This window comes from Balaenoptera physalus, assembly GCF_965194825.1.
Source record: "Balaenoptera physalus genome assembly, chromosome: 11".
Lineage (NCBI taxonomy): Eukaryota > Metazoa > Chordata > Mammalia > Artiodactyla > Balaenopteridae > Balaenoptera > Balaenoptera physalus.
The window spans coordinates 14,481,301-14,496,791 of NC_138896.1; the positions used below are offsets into that span (position 1 = coordinate 14,481,301).

General features: G+C 40.2%; 1 protein-coding gene across 2 annotated transcripts in view; it reads left to right on the forward strand.

Annotated features, from left to right (window-relative positions):
* Nucleotides 1–15,491, forward strand: part of RNF144B (ring finger protein 144B) — a 163,870-nt gene that overhangs the window by 80,453 nt on the left and 67,926 nt on the right. Inside the window, exon 1 of one of the 2 annotated variants that reach the window (XM_082415252.1) lies at nucleotides 7,096–7,533. The exons of the other annotated variant lie outside the window; for it this stretch is intronic. The gene's annotated coding sequence lies outside the window, so the exon portion shown is untranslated. Of the gene's footprint in view, nucleotides 1–7,095; nucleotides 7,534–15,491 lie in introns of those variants that run through there. 2 annotated transcript variants of the gene reach the window in all.

Here is a 15,491-nt window from a genome sequence, read left to right on the forward strand (position 1 = left end):
TGTCTATAATTTACAAAGAGCTCTTGTAAATAGGAAAAATATGAACTACCCTAAAGCAAAATGAAGACTATGAATAGACAATTCACAGAGCTAAGATAAATTGTGTGTGTGTGTGTGTGTGTGTGCGTATGTGTGTGTGTGTGTTTAGCAAACATCAGTGTGATGAAATGAGCACAGAGGAAACGTTTAGAAGACACCATAGGCTGTTAACTTTGGTACATGATGTGAGTAGAAAGTGGGAAAAATATTATGACACTGCTCTCACAGACTACTCAGGGAGATAGACACATCAATAATTTGAGTGCTGTGTAAGTTCCATGATTGGGGAATAAAGGGACCTGAGTTAGAGGAGGAAGGAAAGACTCATGATCTGATTAGAGACACTCTGGGCAGAAGATTATTTTCTATATTACTGGCCTTATGAGATCATTAACTATTTGCGACTAGTAACAGTGACTTTCATGAGATAAGTATAGTTTTGTGGGTCAGGAATATATTAAAATGATTGTGGGACTCGTGGAAAAAGGCACTTTGTAACACCGTGGAGCATGATTGCAATTATTGCTTATTTAAACTGATCTTTGTATATTTAATCTGAGTATGATTCCTCTCCAGAAGCCAAGGGGAATGAGAAGGATCCACTAAAGGAACACTGATTTGTAAGAAGGCTCTCTGAGATTTCATTTTGTTCGGGATGCAGGCATTGTTGCACAGAGTCTGGTTTTTGCTGCAATTGTTAATATCTACAAAAGTCCCTGAGGTGCTCTGTGAGGGCTGGACTGTGGCATGTGCTGTGAGGGCACTATACTGAAACAACAGCCAACCCTCCGATGACCCTCTGAGGAGGTTATGGAGGACTTTAGGTGGAGCGTGGTAGATATGGAAGGGAAATCGACTTTCCCAGGAGGGGATTTTTTTTTTTTTTTTTCTCTCGTGGGATTCAGAATAGGATGCCTGCCTTTCAAGGTATGTGCATTTCTTCAACCAGCATTCACGGAGCCCTCACTTCCATGACCTTAACTTTGGTTTCTTTGATCTGTTGCAGATGATAGAATTTGTTAGCTCTCTTTGGCTCCTGGTTTCACTGGGGACTTTATGATTCACTGTTTTTCAGGAAGAGGGAGGAGATGAAGGAAGGGGAGAAGGCAGGAAAAGAAGGGAATCAGCCAACTACATCATAGAGAAGACTTAACTTTTTAAGGTGCCTTTCAAAATAAAGTCCCACTGGGAAACTCAACATTTATAATATTCCCATGTATGGGTAATTTGATCCTTGTAGATTGGAATCTTAATTCCAAGAATGAAGTTCCTCATGATTTAAGGCAAGAAATAGTTGGACTTTTATTTCCACTGAGTCCTTTTATCTATAGGATATGGGTACACAGCACTGAGTCCTTCATTTTCTACAAACCAATTGGTACATTGGCTGGGCTGATGATTTATGGGAACATTGGGGAATTTTTTCATTGATTGTCTGATATGCAAGAATTTGGAGGAGATGGTAATTTTAACAGAAGGATTAATGTAAACTTTGCAAACATAAGGATTCTCAGGATGATTTCATCTGACTTTCTAGTGGAGAATTTAAATTCAGGGCTAACACAGTCATTTTTTTCTAGAGTTAGGTGATGAACAAGAGTGCTGAATTCCATTTTCTCATCGGTCCATAACCCCAGCTTGCTAGTGGTGTTATATGTAGGATGTTAGGAGTCTTGTTGTTCAGCCCTCCACCTCGGCTCATGATGGGCTCTTGTGTGGAATGATGGCAATGGCAGTTTGAGATTATTCTGGTCAGGTTTTTCTTTAAAAAATTTTTTTTTTAATTTAATTTTTATTTTATATTGGGGTATAGTTGATTTACAATGTTGTGTTAGTTTCAGGTGTACAGCAAAGTGTTTCAGTTATACATATATCCATTCATTTTCAGATTCTTTTCCCATATAGGTTATTACAGAATATTGTGTAGAGTTCCCTGTGCTATTACAGTAGGTCCTTGTTGATTATCTATCTTATATACAGTAGTGTGTATATGTTAATCCCAACCTCCTAATTTATCCCCTCTCCCCCACCTTTCCCTTTTGGTAACCATAAGTTTGTTTTTGAAGTCTGTGAGTCTGTTTCTGTTTTGTAAATAAGTTCACTTACATCATCTTTTTTAGATTCCACCACATATAAATGATATTTGTATTTCTCTGTCTGACTTACTTAGTATGATAATCTCTAGGTCCATCCATGTTGCTGCAAATGGCATTATTTCATTCTTTTTTATATTCCATTCTATATATGTACCACATCTTCTTTATCCATTCACCTATCAATGGACATTTAGGTTGCTTCCGTGTCCTGGCTATTGTAAATAGTGCTGCAGTGAACACTGGGGTGCATGTATCTTTTTGAATTATAGTTGTCTCTGGATATATGCCCAGGAGTGGGATTGCTGGATCATGTGGTAGTTCTACTTTTAGTTTTTTAAGGAACCTCCATACTGTTCTGGTTGTACCAATTTACATTCCTACCAACAGTGTAGAAGGGTTCCTTTTTCTCCACACCCTCTCCAGCATTTATTGTTTGTAGACTTTTTGATGATGACCATTCTGGTCAGGTTTTTCTTATTGGATCCCAGCTGGTTTTGACTTGCTCTGTGAGACGTTGAGATGCTCTTGTATGCATGAAATAAACCAAAATGATATGTTTCCAGCTTTTTGAAAACTTTTGTTATCAAGTCAGATGTAGCTGGGTGATCATTTCTGGGTCATATTTTGACTTTCCATGTAGTTTTACTGTCATGCCACCCTGAACGAATCTCTGGCATAGTTTCTTTTATATTATTTTGTGATGTTCTTAGTCTGATTTTTGTATTGTGTCTTAGTCTTAGTTCTATACTGAATACCCTCAATAAATGTTGAATGTATGTAAAAGATGAGTCCCATTAGATCCAACAGAAAAATGTGAATGAAATGGTAGCTCTTTGGAAATGAGAAATGACAAAATTGTCACTGGCAGAATACCATGACCTTTGCCTTAAATCTTTTCCCATGGAGAGAGAACTGCACCTACTGCAGAAGCTGGTTTCCCAATACTTGTGTTCTTTCATCTGATTTCTTGAAACTCAACAAATCATTAAAAAAATTTTTTTAAATGTTTTATCGCAGGATGTAATTAAGATGTCAAGTCTAAGATGTGTATAACTAACATATACTAAGGTAGATGAGAAGAGTAATTTCAGTGGCATCAGAATGAATCTTGATATTTCTTTATATTAATTAATGAGAGTAATTTTCCAAAAAGAAATTCCATTGTTGATTTCCTTCTTATGTAGGACTACAGTGTATGTTATATATATATATAATCTGTTACATGTTACATATTATATAATATGGCATATATTACATAAGTATCTTACATATACATATCTAGTAACCTAGTAATTATATTTCTATATTTGCTTTTTGGCTATATAAGTATGCATTAGATTCATCTTGATCTTGCTTTTACATGACTTTAGGTACGTTACAAGTTAATACAGTTCCTATGGTTTGGATTATTTACCATTAATGCCAAGATTTTGTTTGCCTTTTCTTTAGGAAGGTCTGTGATTCAGATTAGGAAATTCTCTATTGTGATGAAGTCAACATGACTGCAATCTCTGGTGAACAATTTGTTATATTATGTCTGTCATTGCTCAGAAAGATAAAAAAATATTTTCGTAGGTTGAGGTGACTGGATTTTACTTCTCAGTCTGCGATATCAAGTGTTACATCTACTTTTGTAGTCTGAGAGAAGCAGTTCCTTCTTAGGCTTATATGAGGGCTTCTCTTTTACCTACATTTTAAATAAATACTGGTGTTCCTTTGGGTTCTCTTTTCTGATCCCTTTCTTTTCTTTTTTTCTCTCCTTTTCCCTTCCTTCTAAGGTGAACAACGCTGATTGAGTTTCTTTTGTGTATCAGGCCAGGGCCGTGCTGTACAGCTGAGCAGGTTGTGTACTGCACAATTCTAGGAGGTGACATTCACTTCCCTACCTTCACAACTCATATAGTGCCATCAGACACTGTGCTAGCTACTTTACAAACGTCTCATTGAGCCTCACAACAACCTATGAGATGAATATCATCACTCCTATTTTATGCATGAACAAACTGAGTTTTGGGTATGTTAAATAACTTGTTTAAGGTTACGTAATAATTGGTGGGTGATAGAGTGTGTATGGGTCGAAAGCCCCTTTGTCCCTCTACAGCTTGCTACCTTTTGTGGGTGACCTCAGCTCTTGGTAATCTCATCCGTGGTCACCACCTAAATGGCGGTAATTCCTAAAAGACCCTCCACTCCAGATCTCTCTCTGTTGACAGCCTACTAGACAAGTCTTCTATATGTCCCAGAGACACCTCAGATTCTGCAGGATTTAATGGAATCATTTTGCTTATGCTGCTCCTCCTTTATTCTCACTCTCAATTAGTGGTACCAGCAGCCTGGGCTCTTCTTTCTCCCTCATTCCCTACATCCAATCAGGTATCAGGTCCCATTAATTCTGTTTCTGAGATCTCTCTCCATTTGTTCATTTCCTTTTCATGCCAGTTGCCACTATGTTAGTTCAAGCCCTCATTCTTTAATTCTGAATGCATCTGCTCTGTCTGAATTATGAAAAGTGTCACCTAAAGTCTGACATCTCTAGGCATTTGCAGTGGCTTTTGCCTCTGACTGGTTCACCTTTTTCCACCTTCCCCACTTGGCTCCTTGAAGTATCAGCTTTAAGTCACTTTCTCAGGGAAGCCTTCCTTGATTCTTTTTACCAACCCCTTTCCTTTAGTTAAATTCTTCTCTGTGCTCCCAAAGCACATCATGTTTCAGTCTATTGTATCACATACATACGCACCATAGTATCCTGATAATTGATTTGCTTGTCTGACTCCTTCCCTGGACTGAGAGCTCTTTGAGGACAGGGGCCGTGTCCAACTTATGTCTGTCTTCCTAACATCAAGTAGCTTGTCTGGGAGGAGATCAATACATGCTTGAGAGGATGATGCACGCTGTGGATTCGTTAGGCAGATCTGAAAGAGTTTTGATTACCATAGCTTTGTAATATAGTTTGAAATCAGGAAGTGTGATTCCTCCAGCTTTGTTCTTCGCAAGATTGCTTTGGCTATCTGGGGTCTTTTGTGGTTCCATACAAATTTTGGGATTGTTTGTCCTATTTCTGTGAAAAATGCCATTGAAATTTTGATAGGATTGCATTGAATTTGTAGATTGCTTTGGGTAGGGTGGACATCTTTACAATATTAATTCTTCCAGTCCATGCGCACGGAATGTCTTTCTACTTATTTCTGTCTTCAATTTCTTTCATCATTGTCTTATGGTTTCAGTATACAGATCTTTCACCTCCTTGGTTAAATTTTTTCTTACATATTTTATTCCAGATCTGAAAGAGTTGTTCACGTAATACTATAGTGTTCTACATGTTTATTTAGTCCTATTAAAATTTGCATGCAGATTTTATAAACTTGAAAATAATCAGTGCTGATATTATTTAATTATACAATATATTTTTCTTCCTATCTGCCATTTGCAGCAACAGGCAGCATGATTATTGCTTAACCCATGTTTTCATTCATATTAGCAGTAGCTTCTTCCCTTATCCTGTTGACAAGAGATTATAACTTCATTGCATGGTAATTGAAAAAGTGGACTCTGTTGAACTTTGGTTTAAGGCACCAAAGTTTTGTATTGACACTAATGAATAAAGTAACCTCTTAGAACGTGCTTTGTTTATCTTTCCTGATTCCTGTCCATCCACAATGGTCACTACACCAAGAAAATATCTTGAGATTGTTTATCCCAGAACCTAAGCTACTGTTAAATTTGAAGTTAGACATCCGTGGGGTGGTTTTCATTAACAAATACCTTTCTCATCTAACACAGCTTTAGGTGTCGTTCCAGCTCTGCCCCTGTCGGGTTCAAGCCGACCACTTAAATCTCCCTGGACATAAGTTTCCTCATCTTTAAAGTTAGGTGTCTGGACTAAACTAGCTAGAAGGACTTGTCGAGCTCAAATATCCTTCAGTTCTATTATTTTGGGTCCCCACTGTATGTTCTCTTACCATCTTATCTCCCTTGTCCTCCTTCCCTTCCTCCCTCACTAGTGGACTGGTCCTCCTGCCCGTCCTACCATCATACACAGAGATACACTGTGTGCTTCAGCACTTGGCTTTGACCTCGAGGTTTTCTTCAACATGGAGAGCCGAGAAGCAGTTTGCTTGTGTCCTTTGGCACTGTGCCTACTGCTGATACTTCACTGGCATGCTCAGATTCCTTCCACAAAGGGCTGCGAGTCCCTTCCTTTTAGGAAGCACGTTCCTGACTGCGGTTGCAAAAGTAGAGTGAGGGTGCAGAGTGAGCACAGAAAGATTCCCGATCGGAAGAGCCACGTTTCTAAATGGGAATGTTCAACAGAGTTGGGGCTGTGATTGTGACCTTTGGGGGGTGTAGGGCGTGAGTAGGTATGTAATGTGTTATAAACATCACACAGACTAAGTGTCTGAGGTTTTGGAGTGAGGAAGGCGCATCCTAGTACCCCACAGTTTCTGAATTACTTTGTTACATTTTCTTTAGCTGGAGTACGACCCGTTAGGTCACTGAGCAGTTCCCCACATACTTCGTCGACAAAGCACTTCCAGCAAAATCATTGTTTCATAAAAGTGTGCCTGTATTATATGAGGTAAACTGAGACTGTCCTGATTTGATTTGCCTGCGATCTAATTTTATCATTAGACGCAAAAGGACAAATCAAGTACATGGTGTTTTCGATAAGACGTGCATGGGAAGTGTTTCTACAGAAACAGTTTTCTGGCAAGGTGGGAAGGCAGGTCTGGGTTGTTAGAAGTAGAAGCAAGAGACTTAAAGAGCTGGGAAGGAGGGAGGCAGGCGTCCTGGGAGGACGCGTGCAGAGAAGCGGCAAGTTCTGAGAGCCAGTAGGTGAAGTGCCCCTGTCTGGGCAGAAGGAAGGACACTAGGGGCTGCTGCTGGCCACCCTGCTCGGCATTTCTGCAGCAGCCGTCCAAGAAGGACAAGAGAGAGGTCCTGCTAAGTGGAGCGAGTGCAGGAGGGCGGGACTGCTCGGGCGCACTGGCAGCCGGGTTCAGACAGGGTTAAGACCATCACCTGCAGTTGAAGAGCGACCCAGATGGGAAGTAGGAAGTGCCGCGCCTGAGCTTCCTGTATAAATAAACGCGCGGCTCCCGGGGCTGCTGCTGGCGTGCGGCGCCCCACGCTCTGCAAGGTTCTCGGGCATCGCAGCTGTGCCCCGAGGCAGGAGGCGGTTACAGGTACTCCTCCTCCTCCGGCCCAGTAGGTCTGGGAGCCCGAGCCCCGGTGCAGTCCTGCAGAGCACGAAGCTGTCAGCGGCAGAGCTCGGCGGCGGCAGAGGGAGAGAATGGACCAACTCCTCCTCCCCGGGGTGCGAGCAGCCCCGGCAGGCGGTGAGCGCGAGGGAGTCTGCTGAGAAGCCCGGCGGCCGGGAGGAACGTAGCTCTCCTGCCAGGTGGGTTTAGCGAGCTTTTTAAACGCTGCAGGCATTGCAAGACAGCAGTGGGGTTGGACTAAGAAAAGAAGAAAGGACGGGAGACTAACTCTGATACCACGGTTTTTAGCTTTATTTTCTGCCTCCAGTGCTTAAAACGTACAGAACTGAATTCGTTCTGAATGCCTGAAACACCTGTTAACCTTAAAAAAAGGACACCTTTGTAAAGGTAAAAAGAAACGAGTTTAATTTCTAATAAAACAGTCTCTGCAGAATGTATTGCAAAGTTCCAGATTAGATCAAACCTCGCAGTGTCTTCAGCGGAGACCAAACTTGGTATAATCTCAGATGTTTGCCTTCTGCTATTTGGAAATGCACAGCAATATGTTGACATACCTAGATATGGATAAGATGTTTTATTATCTGTGGGATCTTGGTCGTATATTATGCTGTTTATTTTGTCGTGTAACTGCTGATAGAACAGGGTGAAACTCTGATCTTATACTGCTGCTCTCAAGTTTAAGTTAAAATGAAACCGATTCCTGTATCAGCAGACTAAAGGTATCTTTAGCTTACCCCTTCCAGGGTACCTTTTGTTTTTCTTACTAGTTTCAGGGATTCTGCTGTAAGTCTACTCCTGAAGCATATACTTCTCACATTTGGATTTCTCAGAAATGATTTCCCCCTTCTGGAAAAATGTTCTCTGTCTTCACGCTTGCACTACAGCCTCGCTTTCTTATTTCTGTCTGCAGCACATATCTTTTCAAAACATTAGCTGGGGCTCACAATGGGACTAGCAGTGTTCTTCTGAATTGGCATTTCTGGAGGTTTATTTGAACGTTGCCAGGTATGAATTAAAGAACAATGTAGCTAACGTTTCTGAAGCAGCCGATTGCGGGTGTCTAGTCCCAGAAGCAAAATAAATGAACTTTGAAATGACTCAGTTTTTAGGGTGTGGGTAAGAGGCAAAAGGAACCCAACCAGTCTTCAATGAGTTGCTGGCTAATTAAAGTTTCTGGCTGCTGTGGCTTTCACTGAGATGAGCCTCTTGGTCGCCAGTCCCTTTCACGTCTTCCTCCTCTGTCCTCCCTTTTCGACCCTAGTCCTTTTCATGGGTAACAGTCCCTTCAGTATTTCCGAAGCTATCTTGAAGAGGAGAGAGAGGGAGAAAAAGAAAGACATCTATAGCAGATCCACAAGGCCACGTGGAGAGAATTGTATTAGGAAGTCCAAGGCCACATTTTCATAAAACTCCTGCCTTCCCTTTTGCACACCTGTGACTGGGATTTTATTCTTTGTGCTGCGCGTAAAGTTAGGAAAGTGGGAAAGAAAATAAATTGGAACTGTCTTGATGAGTAAACAAATTCAAGGTATAGAAAATGTAAAAAGATGTCAAGTAGCCGAATTGAATTGCTTGGCTTTTTATTTAAAACAGAGAGAAAAAAAAAAACCCTCAACCAACCGCCACCCCCTCCCTGCCCCGCCCCCAAACCAATCACCCTAGATAACTTACTCCTTCAGTACTGAGCTGGACGTGAGTTCTGAGTGTGGTCAAACACTGTCCATTTACCCAGAGTTTTACAAATATTTACAGTCATCTATGCCAAATATCTTTGTGCTGAGCCCCAAAGAACATTCTCAGCATTCAAAAGCCCCATTCTCATGAATGGTTTCAGTTCATTGGCAATTTAAAGGCATCCAGGCTTCCAAACTAGGTCAGTTTAAGACGTGTCTTTTTTTAAACATAATAATTAGTTTTTGGGTCTCCCAGATTATGATCCAGGTTTTCAGAGCCAAACCCTACAGCAGAGAGGAAAGTATGCTCTATCAGAAAGAGAAAAGCTCATTTTATTTAAATGGTAAGACCATTTAGCTTTCTGGAAACTATCTTTCTCTTGAATAATATAAATATTTTAATCTGAGAAATTTATATTTAAGTTTTCCTTTTTGAAAAGTTGTTTCAATATTTTAGATATTTAGGAACATTTTTAAGGACCTCAGAATCATTGCTCTGTACTGTTTCTGCTGGTCCTGGCTTCTGTGTTTCCCCTGGCCTTGACTTATGATATTACTTTCCTGTTGAGTGAGGTTCTTAGTGTTTGAAATCTCTAGTTTGAGGCAGAGGTCAGGAATCATGTTGAACCCAGATGTTGGTGGAGGAACAAAGTCCAGAGAGTTTGGGGACTAAACCTACTTTGTGCAACTGATTATTTCGGAGATGGGAATTGGGCCAAGCTGAGCTTTGGGGAGCAGGTATCTGCAGCCACTGCTCTTGAGTACTTAGACTTTTTTTCAGGGATGCCTGCCTTAATTTATTGAAGTGCCTTAGCTATAACAGATTATCAATATTTTCAGCTTTTGAATTGCTGGAAACGAATCCAGATGAGAATCAGGCCCTGAATATTTCTTCTCCTCCATGTACATTAGAGAAGTTATCTACTGTGGTATTGAGTGATTAGAGACTGAGGATATAAAGATGTATAAGATGTAGCCTCTGTCCTGAAAGAATTTGAATAAGCTTGGAAGTGAAAGTGACTTTGGACTAGAATAGTAATGTTTAATTCATGTTGTTTTACCTGAGAATGAAAAATACTTTGATGTTTGTCCTTTCAATTATGTTTTTGTTTTTTGGGCTTTTTTTTTTTGATAATGTTTCCCTGATGTCACCTGAGTGTTAAGTAATTTAAAGAGGCATAAGAGCATCTAAGTTAATTTATTTAATTATTTTAATTTTAAATTTGTTTTTTCACCTTTAGGCATATGTGGGAGGTCTTGCACTAACATTTTATTTTTATTAACATTGGCATTTGCTATTTACTTGGTGGATGAATAGTCCTAAACCCAATGTGTTATACCGTAATAGTTATTAAAAAATGGAAAACTGTACATTAAAGAGAGTGAAAGTGATCAATGCTTTCGCAACATGAAATGAGAAACTTCTCATCTGTGATTGGCTCCCTTCCTTGAATTGAAAACAAAACAATATAAGTGAAATACACTTCTCTTATTCATAGCTGGGGATACTTCTGATCACATGGCTTGTGGTATCTATTAAAGAACATGCTTTTAAAGCTATGTCTCAGTGGTTTCTAATTCTTCTGCAGTCATGAGTTTGAGTCTCAGACCTTAAGTCAACTGGTTCTTTGTCTTTCTTGGGAAGATAGAGCAAGACCATCTCATTTCTCTTTTTTGTTGGACTTGTGGCTGAAGCTATAAACCCACAAATTGTCCTGTGTATGATTATATGAACCTGTCTGTTGACAACCTCCTCAACCAGTTTACGCTTTATAAGTGGGGACTATGTTTAATCACCTTTACATCCATAGCACCTAACGTATGGAATTCAATTCTTTGGGGGTTGACCTTATTTTCTGCGTTTTGCATTTTTCTGTATTTGATTCCTTGAGAAGCTCATTTGGCAAAGATGTACAAAAATACACACCCTGCACCTTGCTTAGTGTGGGATGGAGGAGTTCTTTTCCCAAACTGGTTTTAAATTTGTGTCTATAAAATGTCTGTATACAACTTTTAACTTTCACAGGAGAGGGTAATATTTACACATACTTTTATTCATTTGGAGAAAACATTTTGGTTTAGATATTCGTTCTTTAGCCACTGTAGTTTCTTGGTAGTGTCATGACCCAGGAAATCAGCCTGTCTCTTGCTCTATGGGGCTTTCTGAAATAACACTTCTCCTTGATCTGTTAATTACATCATTGTCTGACCTGCCTGTAAGTGGCGTTCCTTCCTGCCTCTGAGCTTTGTTGTTATGCCAGGCAGGGGGAAGGCAATTATTCAGCAGGGCTGTATGAATAATTGTGGGAGGCAAGGGACCCACTGATTAAATAAGAGGTGGGCAGGGCACAGCGGTGGTGTTGAGGAGGGACCTACAATGATGAATGTAAAATTACAATGCCCAAAATATCATTGAGCTGTTATTCTCATATTCACTCCTACCTTCTTTGATAAGTTTTTATTGTTAGGAAAGCTGGGAATGGTTTTCCGCCTCCTGGGCCTTAACTCACAGTGGTAATGAGAATACAGAAAGAAGGCAAGAAAAAAGAAATGAGCTTTTTAGAAGAAGGATAGGCGTTTTGTAAATGTTAAAACTTGACATCCCAGACGCCCTGTACTCTGTAAGGTTTAGAGTTAGCTTATCACAATATCATGTACTTTGTTGGTCATGATCTCATATATCTTGCCATATATTTCTCCTATGTACTTTGTAGGAAAAAATATAAAAATTAGATCTGATTGTTCTCATCTTAAAAAAATGGTAACTGAGGTGATGGAAGTGTTAACTAACCTTATTATGGTAATCATTTCACAAAATATATCTATATCAAATCATTACATTGTATACATTAAACTTACACAGTTTTTTGTATTAATTATATCTCAATAAAGCTAGAAAAAATAGATCTTATTAAAATAATGGGCTTTATTCATTACATAATTTCAAATAGCAAAGAGACTGCCTAGAAAACAGCTTCTGGTAATGTTTAAGATTCCCCTCCTAAGGGAGTGTCTGTCCTTTTCACCCACAAAAAAATTAGTAGCGATATATTTGCATATCAGTTCCATTTTTAGAAGAAACCGGGTCTTCAAGTTACAGAGATATAATCTTATTGACATCCTGGAACCTGTTGAGATGAAGATGTTAAAACTAAAAGAATTTTAGACTGAATATTTTTTCATCTCTTGATTTCCCCTGAATGAAGCTGTGAAACAGTGGGGAAGAAAACCGAAGTTCCCTTTCCTATCACAGTGATAAACAGTGTTTTGCAGCAATGCTACCACCTCACAAGGCCTGAGTAGGTGAATATTTACCTCCATTATTGCTAAGAATTAAGCATTTCTTGGGTTTGTTTTTGCAGTCAGCCCTTCATATTGGTGGGTCCTGCATCGTGGTTGGTGAAACCTGCGGATGCAGAAGCCGCGGGTGCGGAGGGCCAACTGTATTAGGCCATTTTATAAAAGGAATTTGAGCATCTGAGGATTTCGGTATCTGCCAGGGGTCCTGAAACCAATCCCCCATGGATATTTAGGGACGACTGTACTAGAAAATAGTGTCTAATATATTTTATTGTTTTCAAATAATGATGAAGTATCTTATGTGTGATGCCATGCATCTACTCATTCTTTTACAAAGCAATTAAATAGACATAAAATATACTTGAGTCATTCCATGTCTGTGATTACTAGTGAGGCTGCCTGTGTTTCCATTTGTTCTTGCCCTCTCAAGGCATGTATTAGAACTGTTTTTCTGATATTACTGGTTGTGCACTGGTTCATCTTGTCCCTGAATGGCCAGATGAATGGCCAGAGAGTGGGTCAAAGATGTAATAAGGGAGTAGAACCACAACACTGGCCAGTATGGAGGTCTGCATAAGCCCTTGCCTCACTTACCACCAATGTCCATAGCCCTTGGTACTCTACCAGCCAGCTGGTCTACCCTCCATTCCAAACTGTATTAGGGTAGAACTTCAGCAAGTGGCTAATGGCCGATGATGGTCAGCACTTTATTAGGTTCAGTCAGTACCATTTGAGTCACTAATAGCTTTTGTCAAGAACATGAACCGGCAGTGAAATAAATCATTGCATTGGGTAGAAATGCCAAGGTCAACAAAATATTAATTTTTGGATTGTGTTGAGCTGGTTGCCTGACATGTCAGTCTTAGTTGATATTGGGAGGGCTTTCCTAACAAGGCAGAGATGGGACCTTCGGATTACTGTTTCTTTCTGCTCTGCTAGAGTATCTCTGCTCTGCTTCCTGAGAATCTCTCTCCATTATACAGGCAGCACTTCAGCCCTACCTTCCCCACCACCTACCCTTCCTGAAAACGCTTCCCTTTGTTAGCTCCCTGTCACTGTGAAGCATTCATACCTTTTATGAATACTTTGCAGGGATGACTCAGTGTCTTGCATGGGCATGTAAACATTTTGAGAACATTCATGTGTCTCCTCTTCTGTTTTGTCCCTTGTTCTTGAGTAACTCATAGACTTTCATATCATGGCCTGGAATTAAGACCCCTCACCACAGATCAACTGGATTTTTACATAAATTAATATTTCTATTACATAAGTAACATCCAGCTGTTTCATTGTATTAACTTTCTTTTTCTCTTAGGCCCTTTAATTGTGCTTTACCAATTTATCTAAATCTTAAAGTTTTTACAGATGGTGTAAAACTTCCTAAATAACTAGACAAGTATCCTAGTAAAACATTATCCTCTCCAATCACGTTATCTTTGTGCAGTGGAATAACAGCTATGATTTTGGGTAGTGAAACGGATATAAACTACATTAGTTAAAAATACTTTGAATGTTGGCTCTCTCACCCACTGCGTTTTTGGAGCAGATTGTTTTTTCAGGCCGCCAGCAGAATATGAAAATTCCTTATACATCCTGAGCTTTCCAGCACCGTTTCTGAAGTATTCCTTTCTTTGGCAATTCTAATGAAAACACAAGAGGGAAAAAGTGTCCTGTTCTTTCCTATCAGAAGGTGGTTGCTTCTCATATAATGAATACTTTGTAGGGTAAGAGACACTCAGAGAGTAGGCAGAACTGCTGATTCCCCTTTCCTGGTAATTTAGTGTTAAGATCAGATGTTTTAGAGTGGCTTTCCTTCCTTGCATGCCCCAGCCAATCTGTCCTCTTATGTGGTTACTTATAGTTAAGCAAGTGAGACTTCTATAATCTGGGTGAAGCCTGCCATCACCACTCCACCCTCAACCCTGCCACCAACTTTAGAACATTTGAACTTGAAGTCAGCTTGTCACGTTTTTCTTCTTTCCAACATGGCTCTTACATTCTCTACCGAAATTCTTTTCTCATTGGGTTCTTGACATCCAAAAAGAGACTCAGTCGCACTTGTAATAACTGTAAAAGTAGTTATAATTGTTACCATTTTAAATCAAGCAGGAGGATGGAATATTCAAGTCACTTTCTTATTTTAGGTAAAATGTGAAGTATGAGGCAAAACAAGTTGAGCAAGCCAGTAAGAATGAGTTACTGGCTTTCTGGAAGGAAGACTTTTCTGGAAACCTGGAGGGGAGTGTGTGTATTGTCAGTGTACCTACGAGGATGTTGGTTCCGTGAGCAGGTCAGGAGGAACTGCGAGTGTGTGGTTGGTCTTCTGGCCACCCCTCTATGCTTCATGCCATTTAGTTTAGTAGTTTGGGTGGGGGGATAGTTCTGCCAGTGGTGGTTTCATGTTGTAGAGAGGAGTGAATTTTTTTTTTTTAAATTAATTTATTATTTATTTATTTATGGCTGTGTAGGGTCTCTGTTGCTGCACGCGAGCTTTCTCTAGTTGCGGCGAGCAGGGGCTGCTCTTTGTTGTGGTATGCGGGCTTCTCATTGCGGTGGCTTCTCTTGTTGCAGATCACGGGCTCTAGGAGCGCGGGCTTCAGTAGTTGTGGCTTGTGGGCTCTAGAGTGCGGGCTCAGTAGTTGTAGCTCATGGGCTTAGTTGCCCGGTGGCATGTGGGATCTTCCTGGACCAGGGCTTGAACCCATGTCCCCTGCATTGGCAGGTGGATTCTTAACCACTGCGCCACCAGGGAAGCCCGAGACCAGTGAATCTTAATAAGACATAAATGAAGAAACACTAGGACACCTTGGAGCCATTCACAAACATCTCAAGTGTGGGGGAGATTCATTTAGAGGACTTCGGGATTCCCCTGACTATTGCTTGAAGAGCTCAATTTCTAATGAATCAATGATGAATAGATTTCTTGTTTGATACTCTTTTTCTATGAAGTGCTACTGTGTGTCATTTATTTCTAAAACATTCATTACTGATTTTGCCGAGTGAAAACCAAAGGGCTGGTTTTCGAACTGTGCGTGGTGAAGGCTTCAGCTTCCATGATGGTGCCTGGGAGGCTGCTGAAGGAAAGGTCAAGGGTACCTGGACGGGGTCTCCCAGTGTTGTTTCAACTGGCGCTAGTCTACCTTATCTCTTTTATCCAATGGCAG